The following is a 16631-nucleotide window of genomic DNA, read 5'->3' as shown; positions in this document are numbered from 1 at the left end:
ACTAAGACAGAACATTTAAGTATGGTCTCACTAAGGTGTAATTGCAGTAAGATGTCTTATACTGAAATTCTCTTGTAAGAAAGGCAATTATATTGGCCCTCTTAATTGTTTGCTGTATCTATGTATTAACTTTCTGTAATTTATAAAGAAGAACACCCAAGTCCCTTTGAAGCTCAATATGTTCCAGCCTCTCACCATTTAAAAAATACTCTGCTTTCCTGTCTTTACAACTAAGTGGTTAACCTCACATTCCCTCACATTGTATCTGTCTGCCAATAATTTCCCACTCAGTCTCTCCAAATCCTTTTGAAGCATCTTTGGGTCTTTCTCACACTCACACTCCCACCTAGTTTTGTGTCATGTAAAAAGCTTGACAATATTACATTTAATTCCCACATCTAAATCTTTAAGTTAGTTTGCAACTAGCTGAGGCCTAAATGCTCAACTTTGCAACATCTCATTACTCACTACCTACCACCCTAGAAATGACTCATTTATTACTATATTTTATTTTCATTTGTTAATCAGTTTTCAATCTATGCCAGCATATTCCCCCAAATCCATGAGTCATAATCTAGATGAACAACTTCTTGTGTGGAATCCTATCAAAAGTGACCTAAAACTGTAAATAAATTTAAGTTTAAAAAGTTGTACATTTTAAGTTTCCACTTACTCATTCTACTAGTTATACACTCAAAAGTCTCCAACACATTTGTCAAACTTAATTTCTCTTTCAGAAAACCATGTTGACTTTATACTCCTGCCATTATTTTCTACGTATCCTGCTATTGCATCCTTTATTATAGATGTTTACATTTTCCTGAGACATAGTGGGTTACATTTGTCATCTTCCAATCTGCAAGGACCATCCCAATGCCTACATAATTTTGAAAGATGATACTGTTGCATCTACTATAGGATGTAAATCATCATATCCTGGAGGTTTGTCCATTTTCAGTCCCATTAATTTTCCTGATGCTTTTAAAAAGAAAAATATTAATATAGAGTCATACAGGATGGAAACAGACACTTCAGTTCAACTTGTCCATGCTGACCCAATTCCCAAACTAAACTAGTCCCACTTGCTTGCATTTGGCCCGTAGTCCTCCAAACCTTTCTTATTCATTTACTTACTCAAATGTCTTTTAAATATTGTAACCATACCTGCATACATCACTTCCTCTGACAGTTCATTCCACACATGAACCACTCAGTGTAAAAAAAGTTGCCCCTCTTATCTTTCTAAAAATGTTCTCCTTTCACCTTAAAAATATGCCCCCTAGTTTTGCATTCCCCCACCCTAGTGTAAAGACCTTTGTTATTCACCTTACCTATGCCCCTTATGATTTCTAAACCTCCATAACATCACCCATCAATCTCCCATGCTCATGATCCAGTGGAAAACATCCCAGCCTATCTGGCCTAATTTTATAACTCAACCTCTCCATTCCTGGTGACATCCTGCTAAATCTTTTTGAAACCTTTCCAACTTAATAATATCCATCCTATGGCAGCGTGACTAGAACTGCACTCCAGAAGAGGCCTCACCAACGTCCTGTACAAGCTCAATATGATGTTTAACTCCTATACTCAAAGGTCTGAGCAATGAAAGCAAGTGTGCTAAATGCTTTCTTAACCACCCTGTCTACCTGCAACACAAATTTCAAAAGATTATATACTTGAACCCCTAGGTCTCTGCTTTACAACACTACCCAGGCCCCAGCATTAATTGTATAAGTCCTGCCCTAGTTTGTTTTATTAAAATGCAATACCTCACATTTATCTAAATTAAACTCCATCTGCCACTCCTTAGCCTATTGGCTCAATTGATCAAGATCTCTTTGTAATCTTGGATAACCTTATTCACTATGCACTATACCAACAACTTTGACATCACCCACAAACCTACTGATCCTGTGTCCTATATTCTCATCCAAATCACTTATATAAATGACAAACAAAAGTATACCTGGTAACAATCCCCTGTGAAACACTGCTGATCACAACTCACCAGTCAGAAGGACACCTCCACCATTACCCTCTCCTTCCTACCACCAAGCCAATCTTGCATCTGACTGGCAAGCTCATCCCAATTTCCATGTGACCTAACTTTACTAATTAGGCTACTGTGCAGAACCCTGTCAAAGGCTTTACTAAAGTCCATATAAACAATATCTACCACTTTACTGTTGTGGTTACTGTCTCAAAAAACTATCAGGTTTATGAGACACAATTTCCCTCACACAAAACCATGCTGATTCTCACAGCCATATTATTTTTACATGTATCTGAGATCTCTCTACATATTTGCTTCTCAATTTCTCTTTAATGGGGGGCCTATTGTAGAATCCCACCAATGTGATCATCCCTTTCTTGTTTATAATTTCTACCCATATAGTTTTACTGGACAATCTCTTAGATATACCCTTTCTAATCACAGTAGTAATAGTTTCCTTAATCTTAATATCTTAGATATTACCCTAATTTATACTATTAATGAATTCTCCATTATTGCTGGAGAGATTTTTAATAATTTCCCCCAGAAGGCAGACACAAATTATTTTGTAGTCTGCCTGAAATTTCCCCATACTTATTATTACTTATAATACTTATATTTATTACATTCCTCTCCAGCTCCTGCTGCTGCTGACACTCCAGAAAGGGGTCCAGTCCCACCACTGCCAACACCCCAGGAATGGGCCCACTGCTAAAACTCCCAGAAGGGGACTGCTCCCGACACTTTGGGAAGGGAACTGATGCCACCGAGCAAAGAAACAAAAATTGATAAAAAGAAAGAGCAAAAGTAAAATAAAGGGAAAGCTAAAAGAAAGGCAGATGGAAGAAACTGAGCCTCAGGCTCAGGACCCAGGCACGAATGCAGCCATTCCACTGGTGCCACCTTATGGTGAGCCAGCAATGCCCTCCATATGTTGCCCTCTCTTCAAGAGGGTTGAATGTTGGGCTACTTTCTTCACAGCCTGCAACCTCAGCTAAGCACTGAGCATGGGAGGACACTGTGTAGTTTGACTAATGGTTGCAGCCAGCAGTCAGCAGAAGTACTGTGGGGCCAACGAGAACACTCTCGTCCTGACTCATTTACATATTAATAAATGTTCATTTTGGTGATGGCCACACACAAAAAAGCAACACCTGAATGTAGAGATAGTAAGAACTGCTGATGCTGGAGTCAGAGATTTGGGTTTCAATAACAAGGTGTAGAGCTGGATGAACGCAGCAGGCCAAGCAGCGTCAGAGGAGCAGGAAAGCTGATGCTTCGGGCTGAGACCCTTCTTCAGAAAGTGAATGTGTTCTGAAGAAGGGTCTAGGCCTGAAACATCAGCCTTCCTTCTCCTCTGATGCTGCTTGGGCTGCTGTGTTCATCCAGTTCCACACCTTGTTATCTCAGAATCTCCAGCATCTGCAGTTCCTACTATATCTGAAGCAATTTTGGGTTGAGACCCTTCTTCACTATTTCTGAAGAAGGGTCCTGACCCAAAACACCAATTTTCCTAATCCTCTGATGCTGATTGGCCTGCTGTGTTCCTTCAGCTCCACACTGTGTTAACACCTGAATGTACCCTCTCAAAGAATTTCTAATTAGCCCAAGCAGACTTAAATTTGACATTTCACTCCCCATTAGTGTAGGCAAGATATCTGGCAGCAATTTGAAGAAGTAACTATGCATGCCAGGATATCTGTGCGAATTATGGGCCTCCCTCAAAATACTTTTTGATGAATAGCATTGTAAGCTCCCAAACTATGCTAGAAATGCGAAGCAGAGCTGACAGCAGTTGAGAAAATGGAAACAGGTATTACATTTCAGATCAATGATCTTTCATAATGGAAGGTGATGGCCGATGTATTCATCTTCACTTCGACCTTACAGTTGTCCAATAGTTCAACTTGCCATTCCATAATAAAAGATCACTTACGTAAAAAGCTAATTCAGTTCCTCTCTCCACAGATGGTATCTGATCTACTATGTATTTTTTAACAGTTTTTCAGTTTACACTATTTATTTGTAGACTTAAATTTCCATAATTATGAAATTCTTTCATTTGATTCTTTTTAAATGATTACCTGTAACTATGTTACGAATTATGATTCCTTGCTTTGTATTGTCATCACAATTCAGCACCTCCTGTCATGATGACTTTCCAGTAACTCAATTAGTGAACTATTTGTCTATCTATTCTGCTACCATTTCATTTAATGCTTTGCTACTGATTATTCAATAGTTTCTCAATATAGGAATGTTCTCCAGGAACACTGCTCATTTGTTTTTTCTCACAAAAGTAAACATTTCTATTCAACACACATAAGGAGTCAACTGGCAAGTACATCCAATGGCATTCTTCCCACTGCTTTTCACACCTGACTTCACTCCATCAGCGCTCAAGCATTTTTTTTAAACTAATAAACAATTTCCTGTTTACATTTTAGCTTTTTTCAGTTCGTAAGATGAACCGTTTTTGTGCATTCTAATTGCAAGCAAATACCCAAAAAAGGCATTTGCATTAACACTACAGCTGGTTGTTTTCTGACATTCCCACAACAACAGCTATTTGTTTTTTTTTATGTTGTTCCCTTGACAACTCAACAGTAGCTAGGTGGTTATTGGCAGCGACTGAAAACAGTATTAGGATTGGCTAGAAGCTGCTCTGACAGCAAAAGGTTAGGAAAACATAAGCAAATGTTCACAAATGTTTAACCTAGCTAATAACCTGAAAACAGCAAGAATAAGTATTGCTAATAAGGCATTATTAAATATTGCACTATTAGAATTATCAATGGGTGCATATTGAATGCATTACATGCAGAAAAATGTCTCAAAGCACTTCTTAAAGGAGTAATTGAACAGATATAGATGCCAAGCTTAAGCAGTGGTTAATAGGAGAGACAATCAAAACCTTAGGCACAGAGGTTTGTTTGAAGGAGAGTTAAAAAAAAAAGTGAGAGGTGGAGAGACAGAGGGATTTAAGGAGGAAATACCAGAAAATAGGGCTTAGGTGGCTAAAAGCACAACTGTCAATGTCAGCGTGAAGGGAGAGCTGGCATACAAGAGATTTTCCAATGGCCGTGGAATTGAAAATATTACTCGGGAAATTGTTTAAGCAGTAGGGATAATGGCCAGGTACTAAATTTGGCTGGGAGCATAATATTTAAAGCAACTCTTACCCACAGAATGTGAGCTGGGTGGCAATAAAATGGCAGAAGCTGGTAGTAGTAGGTATCCATCATCTTCCTGATGCTGTGGAATTTTACTGGTGGAGGGGAAGGAGGGGATGATTCCCTTCCCTAGGCTAATTGAGACCTTTAAATGACCAACTAACCCCAACTGTTCCTGCCACAGATTGCATCTTACCAGTAGCAGGAAGGGTCCTTCAAAATGTGGGTGGTCAACCAGTAAAGCTTGTGGGCTTTTTATGGGCTTTTTTAAAGAAATAGGTGAGGGCTTCCTGATCATAACTCTGGTTCGTAGAGGGACCTCTTGGCAACAAAGGCAAAAACAACTAAGACAACAATCCCCCCCCTCCACCCCCATCAAACCCTCCACCAGCAGCTCCTTGCTCAGGCTTGCTTTGCTAGACCCAGCAAACGCATGCACTTACTTCTTTTGAGGGCTGTATCCATGTTGCTTCTTTTTGCAGAGTCTCGGAAAGCTGATTGCCCCTGAGATCTCATCCCTCAAAGGGACAGGAGCCCAATGAAAACTCATTGGCTACATGATGGTTACATTGTCTAGTCAGGGTTCTCAGAAATGGCTATGGTGAAATTGCTACAGATTTCTGGCTTGCTATCAGGTCCATTATCACCCCAAGCAAAGTTAACCCAATGTGCCTAATAATCTCCTGCAAGGATCTGTGATCAAATTTCATCAATCCACCATGTTTATTAACATTGACAGGCCACATATGCACATTTGCTAATGACACAAAGATAGGTGGAATTTAAGAAGTGCAGCCAAAAGCACAAAGCTAAGTAAATGGGTAAAACTGTCAAATAAATTGAGATAAAAATGAATTTCAATGTAGACCAATGTGAAGTTACACAGTCTGGATCTAAGACAGGATGAAACTGAGCATTTTTTAAATGATGGAAAGCTGGAAAGAGTGTGGGCCCAAAGAGAGTTGGGAATCCACATATATAGATGATGTCATGGACCTGGGGAGAAAACAATCAAAAAGGCGAACGGAATGCCTTCCTTTTTATCTGCATTGCTAAATTATAAGGGGGTAAAAATCATACTTCAGTTATGAAAAGCTCTTCTACATAGAATCCCTACACTGTGGAAGCAAGCCGTTTGGTCCATACCAACCCTCCAAAGAGCATCCCACCCAGACCACCACCACCCCCACAAGTCCTTGTAACTCTGCGTTTCCCATGGGCAATCCACCAAGCCTGAATGTCCCTTGACATTATGGGCAGTTTGGCATGGCCAATCCATCCAACCAGCAAATCTTTGACTATGGGAGGAAACCAGAGTGCCATAGGGGATTCATGCAAACTCCACACAGACACCTGAGTGTGGAGTTGAACCTGGGTCCCTGCTGCTGTGAGGCAGTACTGTTAGCCACTGAGCCACTGTGCTGCCCTCTTAAACCATACCAGGAGCATTGCCATCAGTTCTGGGTACCACACTTTAAAAACGGTCTTAGTCTTAGAGGGAGCACAGTGTAGATTTATCACAATGCTATCTGAATTTCAAGAGTTAACTTACAAGGAGTGATTTATACAAACTAGGATTGTGCTTCTTTTTAAAATATTGAGAGGTGATTTGATTGAAGTTTTCAAAATACAAAGGGGAATAAGTAAGGGAAACAGTTATTTATACTAGTTGGAAAGTTAAGCCCAAAGGATGATAGTCTAAATATTACAGCCAACCTTCAAGAGTAAATTTAAGATGGTAGAAGTTTGGAACCCTCTTCCTTAAATGTCAATTGATGCTGTATCAATTCTAAATTTTAAATCTGAGATTGATAGATTTACTTTGGAATATTAATGAATATGAAGCCGAGATGGGTAAATGGATTTCAATCGCAGATCAGCCTTGACATCATTGAATGGCAGAATAGGCTTGAGGCACTAAATGACCTACTTCAATGCTTTGCCAAAAGGAACATCGAAAGCACAATTTTGACCTCTGTATCCAGTTTATAACACACTCACAACTGAAGCTGTATTTTGATAAATATAAAAAGCCCAGAAGAACTTGATCAAAACAACATCCACATGAATCTTGACCTTCCCTGTTCTAGTGTATGAAGTTAGAGATTTGCATTAAGCTGAATTAAAAGCATTTTAATTCACTTTAAGCAGGAAAATAGATTTAGATTCTGTTCTCTCACCTTTGAACTTGAGTTTGATCCTGTTTAGACTGAAGAGTGAACAAATTATTCTGGCTGTTGTTTGCAAGAACCCAAGTGTAAACAGTTCGTCCTGATTGTAAATCAATTTATCATTCAATAAAAAAGTGCAGTAAATCATCAGTCTCAACAAGGATGGCCATTTTGGGCAATAGAACATAAAATGATACAGGCACAGAAGGAGTTTGCCTTTTGACCTTGCATTGAGGCAAAATTACAAAGGCAGCACTGAAAGACTATTTATATTGTGTCTACACCTGACATACAAGCATTTAGTATTGATTATAGCAAAATGTTTGATTTCGACCACATAAAGCACTCAGCTTGTTAAAGACAAAAGAATTAAGCACATCAAATTAAGCATGTTGCTTAGTCAGGTGTTCTAATTTAACACGCTGCCTGCAACAGAATGTTCAACGGGACAAATCAACTATTAACCGTTGCTGCCAATGTCACGTGTTTGCATTTGACATTCTCTCTGGAACATTAGTGATAGATAGAGCCAGAAGCAGACATCTTGATGCCTTACAATACTGATATTGCCTATCAGATGGGTGTCCATTTGGAGGTGGGGCCCAGTTCGAGTGAAAATTCAGATTTCTCTGATACCTCTTAAAGGCATCCTGCACTTATTAAAGGGGAGCTACCTTCTGGCTTCAGACTACAGGAAGCTTTTCAAAAGTGTGAAATAGCTGAAGGATCTATAGCTTGAATTCCTAATGCTGTTTTGGAGAATCTGATCCAAGTGTTGGGTGGAGAGGAGAAGGCGATCAGGATGATAACTCTCGATGAAAACCGTCAAGGGTGAAAAGAGATGGCTGGGGAGTTCAGTGCCTGGAAATCATCTGCCAGGATATGTCTCATCTCACCAGAGTCCTACCTTTCAGATTAACCAATCTTACCTAGTACCAGCAGTCTCACTATTCACAAAACTGTACCCTCAACTTCCACTCCGCCTCATTATCCCACAATTATTTCAACACACTTGGCTTCACCTCAGTTTCTCCTCCTTCCATAACCTGCACCACTGTCGTCATCATGCTGCATCCCATGCTGCTCCCTACACCTCATGTTTTTTTCAGAACATCTGTGTGGTTCAACCATAAAAGGCATACACTCAAAACAGATCACCGGGCCGTCACCAGCACACAGGAGAATACTGCACGGAATATCAGACAACAAGCAAATTAAAAATTACTGTCAGTCAAATCAGAGCGGGATTAGAATCTATATACCATTTAAAACTATGCTGTTTTTCTATCAGGTGGAGGGCATTAAAATTTAGCCAGCACGGTTTTATTTCTGCCCATTTCTTTAGGAGTATAATACATTTTCCAATGAGCAACAGTCGGTAGCCACTTAGGTTAGATTCAGCATTTATATAGATTTCTGTGGGAGTCCAAAATAAAACGTTGACAAAAGCAGACATTGTCGAAAGCAAGAGGCATATTTCAGCTGACAAAATTGGCAGGATTATTTGTTTACTTATAAAACATCTGATTGGTATATCTATTCTTTCTGCTAGCAGTTTGTTTTTTTTTTGAAAAGCGAGCTCTTTTCATTAAAACACCTCACTCATTCATCACAATGCTGGGAGCATGGAGGAAGGATCCATTGTAACTCAACAAGCTAAAGTCAAACCACCCCACTGAATATGGAAAAGGGGCCAACGGGTCTGCTGCAAATGCCAACATCTGACAGCACTACAGAATTGTTATCTAAAGCACATTTTATCAATGACTTCCCATTAAATATTTTTGTTAAGAGTAGCTAGAATATGGAATCTCTGACTCTTACAAATCTTCAGCTTTACTCTTCTCGCAATTAAAGGCAATGAGAAGCAAGGACTTAGTATCATGCAATCCAATTAGCAAAAGACTCACTAATGATGGACAGCCTCACAAACACAGAGACAAATGGTAAATCAAGTGGCGAAAGGTTAATAGAGATAGTGAGTTTGAAACATTTTCATAACCTGACTGCATCTCAGAAGTATCCAAGCAAACATACTGCCACCTGGAGGAATACATATTAATGACATGTGATGACTTCAGATAGGATAGCTAAGTGGAAATAATGCTTAAAATGTTATACTGCCACCTGGTGTGAAATAATTCCAATGACAATACTTGAAGTTTGGAGGTAGTGAATCTATAACATTTTCTGAAGAAGGGTCTAGGCCTGAAACGTCAGCTCTCCTGCTCCTATAATGCTGCTTGGCCTGCTGCGTTCATCCAAGTCTACACCTTGTTATCTCAGATTCTCCAGCATCTGCAGTTCCTACTATCTCTGAATCTATATAACCTATTGGTTTGATGGGCTAAAAGTTATGCTGATTCATGACCGAAGAGTTGCTTACATTACATGCGGGAAAATAACAGGATTACTGATTTATATTGGATCAGCCAAAGTCCATTTTAATTCAATGACATTTGGGGGCACTAAAAGCTCTGGGGATGAATCCTGGTCTATAGGAACATTGGCAACAGTCTATTTTCTATTGTCACCAAATCCTGAAACTTCTGTCAGGGCTAAACGACGTAGTATTTTATGGCCCATTCTTTCCTCCTCTGTCCCTTTGACTATTGAAACAGCTTGCTTTCCTTTATCCAGACTTTAAGAGTTTCAGAAGGCATTAGCAAAAGCCACATGTCAAGGGTTTTTGCAGAAAATAAAAGCCCCATGGCATTGTAGGCAGTACATTGCAATGGCTAGAAGATTGACTGGCTAAGAGAAAGCAGAGTAGTCAAAAATGTGTCTTTTTCAGTTTGGCAGGATTTAATAAGGTACTTTCCACTGGGAGAAATGCGGGATTTCATTTGTTTAAATTTTATGTAAGTTACTTGGATGAAGGGATGGAAGGCATGGTTACCAAGTCTACTGTCAACACATAGATAGGAAGCTAAATTGTGAACGGGGCATAAGTTGGCTACAGAATGATATAGATAAGTTAAGTGTGTGGGCAAGTATGTGACAAATGTAACATAACATTAGAAAATTTGAAACTGTACATTTGGCAGGAACAAAAAAAAGCATCTTACCTGAATAGTAAGAGACTGCAGAGCCCTGAGACAGAAGGGTTTGGGAGTCCTCATGCAAAAATGGAGAAAGGTTAGAATGCAGGTACAGCAAATATTTGGAAAAGCCAACAGAATTGATGGGAACTGACTACAAAGGTAGGGAGGAGATACTTCAGTTTTACAAGGCACTGGTGAGACCACATTTGGAGTAGTGTGCAGAGTATTTACTTTAGGGTTAATGTAAATGCATTGGAGGCAAATCAAGGAGGGTTTACTGGACTAATACCTTGAATAAAAGTTTTGTCTTGTGAAGAAAGGTTTGACAGACTTGGCTTGTATCAGTCAGAGTTTAGAAGCACAAGAGGGGACTCAATTGAAACATATACAATCCGAGGGGTCTTTCCAGGCTAGATGTGAAGAAGAGTTTTCTTCTTAAGAAAGAATCTAGAACTAGGAGTCACAGTTTCAAAATCAGGTAATTTTTTTTTCTCTCAGCATCTTAGGAGTGCTCCCATGATGCCGCTAGGCCTGCTATGTTCATCCAGCTCCACACTTTGTTATCTTGGATTCGCCAGCATCTGCAGTTCCCATTATCTCTGATCACAATGTTTTTTCTCTCAGAGGCTTGTGAGGTTTTGGAACTTTTTTTTCAGAAGATGGGGTGGAAGCAGAGCCCTCAGACTTTTTAAGACAGTGGTAGGTAGATTCTTCTCAAGCAAGAGCCTGAAATGTTATTAGGATGGGATTGTGGATTTGAGGTTATAATTAGATTAACCATGAACATATTGATTGACAGAGAACATAGAATATGGAACATAGAACATAGAACAATACAGCGCAAAACAGGCCCTTTGGCCCTCGATGTTGCGCTGACCTGTGAACTAATCTAAGTGCCTCCCCCTACACTATCCCATCATTATCCATATGCTTATCCAAGGAGTGTTTAAATGCCCCTAATGTGGCTGAGTTAACTATATTGGCAGGCAGGGCGTTTCATGCCCTTACCACTCTCTGAGTAAAGAACGTGCCTCTGACATCTGTCTTAAACCTACCACCCCTCAAGTTGTAGCTATGCCCCCTTGTACAAGCTGAAGTCATCACCCTCGGAAAAAGACTCTCACTGTCCACCCTATATAATCCACTGATAATCTTGCATGTCTCTATTAAATCACCTTTTAGCCTCCTTCTCTCCTATGAGAGCAGACCCAAGTCCCTCAGCCTTTCTTCATAGGGCCTGCGCTCCAGACCAGGCAACATCATGGTAAATCTCCTCTGCACCTTTTCCAATGCTTCCACATCCTTTCTGTAATGGGGCGACCAGAACTGCACGCAATATTCCAAATGAGGCCGCATGTAGCATGACATCACGGCTCCGGAACTCAATCCCTCTACCAATAAAACCTAACTCACTGCAAGCCTTCTTAACAACACTATTAACGTGGATGGCAACTTTCAGCGATCTATGTACGTGGACACCAAGATCCCTCTGCACATCCACACTACCAAGAATCTTTCCATTGACCCGGTATTCTGCCTTCCTTTTATTCCTCCCAAAGTGAATCACCTCACATTTATCTGTAATAAACTCCATTTGCCATCTTTCGGCCCAATTCTGCAGTTTATCCAAGCCTCCCTGCAACCTGCAACATTCTTCCACACTGTCCGCCACTCCACTGACTTTAGTGTCATCTGCAAACTTACTAACCCATCCACCTATGCCTGCATCCAAGTCATTTATAAAAATGACAAACAGATCCTTGAGGCACGCCACTAGTAACCGGACTCCAGGCTGAATATTTTCCATCAACCACCACTTGTTGCCTTCTTACAGAAAGGCAGTTTCTAATCCAAACTGCTAAATCTCCCTCAATTCCAAGCCTCTGTATTTTCTCCAATAGCCTACCATGTGGAACCTTATCAAAGGTTATACTGAAGTCCATGTACACCACGTCAACTGCCCTTCCCCCATCCACATGCTTGGTTACCATCTCAAAAAACTCAATGAGGTTTGTGAGACACGACCTGCCCTTGATGAATTCATGCTGACTATCTCCAATCAAATTGTTGCTTGCTGGATGATTATAAATCCTATCTCTTATAATCCTTTCCAAAACTTTTCCTACAACAGACGTAAGGCTCACAGGTTTAAAGCTAAAAGAGAAAGCTAAAAGGGCTGAATGGCCTACAGCTGCTCCTAATTTGTATGGTCGTAATATGGTTTCTTGCTGAGTGGTTATTCAATCTTTCCTCTACACACTGAAGAGAAAAATCTTTAGAAATGGGTCTCACAATCCATATGACAACAGATTGCAGCAATATTGAGTGTCACTTTTCTTACTGTATAACCTTCAGACACTGCAACAAATTCAATGACTTGATGAGGAAGGTAACAAATTCTATTCCTTTCTCTCTTGGGCAGCTTGAACACCAACACATCATTTAATCTCTAAATTCATCATTTGCATCCAAATATTCATGCACATTTACAATCACCTTACAACGCAGTTAAGGTTTTCAAGAACAACTTTTAATTATGTGTTACATCTAATCTAATAAAGTGTCTCAAGACTCTTCACATGAGTGTTATCAAACAAAATTTGACACAGTCATGTATTGGACAAAATGCCCAAACTTTTGGTTAGAGATGAGTTCTAAGAAGCATTTCAAAAGAGGAAAATATAGACAACCAATGACATTTAGAAAGGGAAGAATAGAGTTTAAAGATTTGATAGTTGAAGTTGCATCAGCCAATTTTGAAGCAACACTTATTTGGGATGTTTGTGCAGGAGGTGATTATAGCGATAGAGCATAGCGAAATTATCAAGAGATTTGAAAACAAGAATGAGGCTTTAACTTCAAGTTTTTGATGAACTGGGAGACAAGCTACATCTGTAAGAAGGGTCTATAAAGGAGGAGGACTTTATGCAAACTTGAAATACTTGTCCCCAGGATGCCTTAAGCGCACAAGGTTGAACTAGAGATGCTGAGTTTAACGTTATCAAAGGTCTCACTGAGGATATGAAGCTGGAAGTGAGTGATCATTGTAAATGGTATGAATATTATGGCAGAAGATCATCTTAGGTTCAAATGTCATAAAAAGGCCAACATTATCAAAGGCTGCTAACAGCTCCAGAAGGATCATGAGTGGTAGATTACATTTGTCCTACACCTCATAGGATGTCTTTTCTGACTTAGGAAGAACCGTTAGCTCTGTAGCATGGCTGAAAACCTTTGTGTAAATATTCAAACAGAGTTTCAAGAAAAATGCATAGATATAGGAGGACAGAATATATTCAGAGACATTGGAAATGGAACAATACTTTGCAAGGATGAGAGGACAAGGTTTTCACTTGAGCAATAACATGATATTGTCTAATATGATGAAGAGGGAGACTAACTCCATAGTTTTGTCAAATACACTTCGATCTCTCCAAATGAGATTATTGCATGCAGAATATTTACGATTCTTCATCCACTTTGAAAAAGTAATATCAGCTGACCTGTTACAGAAGCTGTCTGATATCCCTCCAATGCTTTCTTTCTCCTGAGGCATTTAATCATGTTATCAGAGAAAATTGCATGCAGTTTCCATAAAGAGTACCAACATTTTTAAATCATGAATTCCACCATCCTTGTCTTTAATACAATAAGTAAGTTACATATAATAGATTTTTGTCTTTATCATCAGTTTAAAACGAGTTGTAAGGTAAAATGTCAGTCATGATTCAGCTGGTAGCACTCTTGCATCTTATGCAGAGGGTCATGGGTTTGGGTCCCACTCTGGAAACCTAAACATGTAATCTAAACAGAAAATTCCAGTTTCATGCAATGTTAGAGTGACTGCATTTCAAAATTCCTAATCAGCTGTGGAATACACTGAGATCATGAACATCACTATGGACATTCAAATTCTTTCTTCCTTTCTCCTTCAATTAACGGAACTTGCATAAAAATATATCATAAAATAATGATGACAAACTGAATGCTGTATCGTTTCTATTTCTATGGATAAAACCATGCATTAAGCAGATTAATCCATTGCAAATTGCTGCTCTCCTTTCCTGAGCATTTTCATACCTTCAAAATTAATTTCACACTTGCACAACTTAGAAGTAACTTGTATTTTTGGGCATTAAAAACATAGACAATAGCAGCAGAAGCAGGTTAGTGCCTGGTTCACCATTCAATAAGAACATGGTTCATCTGCTACCTCAGCTCCTCTTTCCTGTTAAATCCCATACCCCTTTATTTAGTTACAAATGTAATTATTTAATTCTAATTTTTAATTATTATAGACCAATTGATAATCTATTGCCAAAATTGATTGCCAAATGTGCATCTCGTTTTGGAGTTTCAGTGGTGTCATAAGCCACGAGAGTGAAACACAGGCAATTCATGGCTTAAATCACAAAACAAAATAATGATTTGTTTTGGTAGGCCATTTATTTGTACTTAACAACTGACATTACCAGTGTTCACCTGATGTACTCCCACAAAAGTTCTTTGGTTATGGTATATTGTGAACCCTAAATTATGAACTTCTCTTGAATGATACTCCATCCCAACTCTTTTCCAAACAGCAAATATTGATTTGCTATTGCCTGTTTTGAAATAGCAAAAATGAATCTGTATTCCTTCATTTATTTTCATTTCTTCATTTCAGCTCAAAGGCATTCAATCTTGATATAATTGAAATATCTCAACCCAGACTAGTTACTGAATCTGGAGCTTTCCAAGCTTATGTAAAGCTTCCTCTGTTTTCTCAAGCTGACATGATATTATTTTTAGGATGTGTTATATATTTACCCCACATAAGAGATGGACTTAGGGAGCAGTTTAATTTCATTTTAGATTTGTACTCAGAATGCCAATGGGTCCACTCTACACAATTGATGTGAGTTGTTATCCTCCCTGAAGAATAAAGGCTAAAATGATGACAAAGTAATCACTGCAGTTTATGGAGTAGCAATTTGCTGTTGATTACCAGAAAATAAGATCATAATATAGTGGAATTAAGTTTCCAGTGTGTATTAGATCAGATTATTGTCTTTCAACTATCATAATTAGAAATCTGGAAATGAAGTTCAGGTTGTTTTACTAATGATAGCAATAGCAAAATGTAGCAATACTCCCAATGAGAAATCTTATATACTTTTTACATTGTAATTTTATCTGTTGGTGTGAATGACAGAAAAAAGCAGTAAAAAGAATTAGAGATAATGGGAACTGCAGATGCTGGAGATTCCAAGATAATAAAATGTGAGGCTGGATGAACACAGCAGGCCAAGCAGCATCTCAGGAGCACAAAAGCTGACGTTTCGGGCCTAGACCCTTCAAAAGGATTATTGGCTGAGATTTTAAGTTGTCTAATAATAACATTTTTTTAATGGTGCTTGCAACAGAAATGTTAAAACAAAGAGTCATAACAGCATAGGAAGTGATGAGACAACCAATTGATGATAATGAAATGTGAGGCTGGATGAGCACAGCAGGCCCAGCAGCATCTCAGGATCACCAAGGCTGACGTTTCGGGCCTAGACCCTTCATCCAATTGAGTTCATCCGACTCCCTATAGAGCAAGCTAGTTGGCCCCACTAACCTTCCGTATCCCCGTGGCCTGCAAGATTACTCCCCTCAACAATCTCACTGAATTTCATTTAGAAACCACTGATTGTTTCTGCTTCCCCAATTTGTTCCAGATCACTCAAATAAGGTGGCAATTTCAACCCTCAAAAACAAGTGGTTTGCGGTTGGATGAAGCATAAAAATATTAATAATCTCAAAATGAATCCCAACACGCTTTCTTCTGAGTTATATGAGGGCAGGAAATGGGATGATCAGCCAAGTTTCTGAAAGGAGACGGGCTAGCACTTAAGTAGAGTAATGAAACTGGAAGCTTAAACTTGCAAGACAGGTTACAAGTTAACACTGGGCAGCTTAGGCAAGGAGGTGCATGGACACGATTGAATAAATTTTATCTGGGAGCATTGTTTTCTTTTACCAGGAGAAGCAGGATTTTCTCCTGCTAGTCTACAAATTCAGAAAATACGTAAGTATGCACTCTGTCAAGCATTAACACATTTTCTTTCAGAACAAACATGACTGTTTTATTCCCAAATCTGCTGTACTGGAAACTCAAGAGTGTAAATGAAAACTTTATTTTTGTCTCTGAAAATTCAGCACCAAACATATGGTAATATTCTCAAGGCATTTGCTAGCCCACTCCTCTATTAACAGACAAAGT

General features: G+C 39.1%; 1 protein-coding gene and 1 long non-coding RNA gene across 2 annotated transcripts in view; one reads left to right on the top strand and one right to left on the bottom strand.

The window, feature by feature from the left end:
- The window catches only part of LOC125456798 (uncharacterized), a 110935-nt gene that overhangs the window by 71544 nt on the left and 22760 nt on the right, over positions 1-16631 (top strand). The window lies entirely within an intron of this gene.
- The window catches only part of LOC125456797 (uncharacterized), a 64949-nt gene that overhangs the window by 29862 nt on the left and 18456 nt on the right, over positions 1-16631 (bottom strand). The window lies entirely within an intron of this gene.

Source organism: Stegostoma tigrinum, chromosome 12 (assembly GCF_030684315.1).
Source record: "Stegostoma tigrinum isolate sSteTig4 chromosome 12, sSteTig4.hap1, whole genome shotgun sequence".
In the NCBI taxonomy this organism is placed as follows: Eukaryota; Metazoa; Chordata; class Chondrichthyes; order Orectolobiformes; family Stegostomatidae; genus Stegostoma; species Stegostoma tigrinum.
This window is presented reverse-complemented; position numbering and strand designations above follow the sequence as displayed.